This window comes from Penaeus monodon, chromosome 28 (genome assembly GCF_015228065.2).
Source record: "Penaeus monodon isolate SGIC_2016 chromosome 28, NSTDA_Pmon_1, whole genome shotgun sequence".
Taxonomy (NCBI): Eukaryota; Metazoa; Arthropoda; class Malacostraca; order Decapoda; family Penaeidae; genus Penaeus; species Penaeus monodon.
Genome location: NC_051413.1, coordinates 1,041,180 through 1,041,972, shown reverse-complemented (window position 1 = coordinate 1,041,972; position 793 = coordinate 1,041,180). Strand labels below are relative to the sequence as shown.

The 793-nt window shown below is 40.5% G+C and overlaps 1 protein-coding gene across 1 annotated transcript in view; it reads right to left on the bottom strand.

Moving 5' to 3' along the window:
• LOC119591258 (bestrophin-2-like) overlaps positions 1-231 on the bottom strand; it is an 18,436-nt gene extending 18,205 nt beyond the window's left edge. Inside the window, exon 1 of the mRNA XM_037939973.1 lies at positions 108-231. The gene's annotated coding sequence lies outside the window, so the exon portion shown is untranslated. The remainder of the gene's footprint in view (positions 1-107) is intronic.
• Positions 232-793: the final 562 nt, after the last annotated feature.

Here is a 793-nt window from a genome sequence, read left to right as displayed (position 1 = left end):
AGATCCCCTTGATTACATGGAACCAACAACGACAGAAATCAACAAATCCCCATTTTACTAGAGAACACAATTATCATCTTTGATCATCGTGATCCGCACACCCTTACCAAAAATATTTCCACCCCGGAAAAAAAAGCTTGGATCGACGCGACGCCTTGACCTCCTCGCCAACGTATCCGTTCTCACCGAAGGTAGAACCACAACTAAAGGTCTTCGTAAAATTGCACCGACGTTAATACCCACGCTACCCTACAAGGTGGCAACACTCTGCGCATATCACCCTATCAGAACTTCAGTGAAAGACCAACAGAGAGTTTTCAGCCAATGAAAATGATCGTTAGCTGTGAGAGATGACTTGTAAAAAGGAGATTCCCATACAAAGAGGAATCCAGTCCTTATCTCCAATACTTGTAATCGGAAAATGTCGCCCCCGTGTGAGTAACATTTGAGATAAATAAGAGTGTGGAAGAGTGGGATGTACCCGGCGTGGTAATTAGTAGCAATAGATTCAAATCTGAAATGTGAGACAGATTTTTTGTTTCTAAGGCCATGGAAGATGACTTAGCTATTTTAGAAGGCCCGGGAGGAGGAAATGGTTTTCTGAGCGCAAGAGTCAAGAATGGAAACAGATGCTGTGACAAACCAAGATTTATATTCCTAATCCTTCTCTCTCTTCTACGGGATATTCCCTTACCTGTCGGGTTACGAACCTAACATATTTTGATAATGATTATTGTTTATATCATTATATATATCCTTATCTTTCAGTCCATCATATAATAATTTGTATATT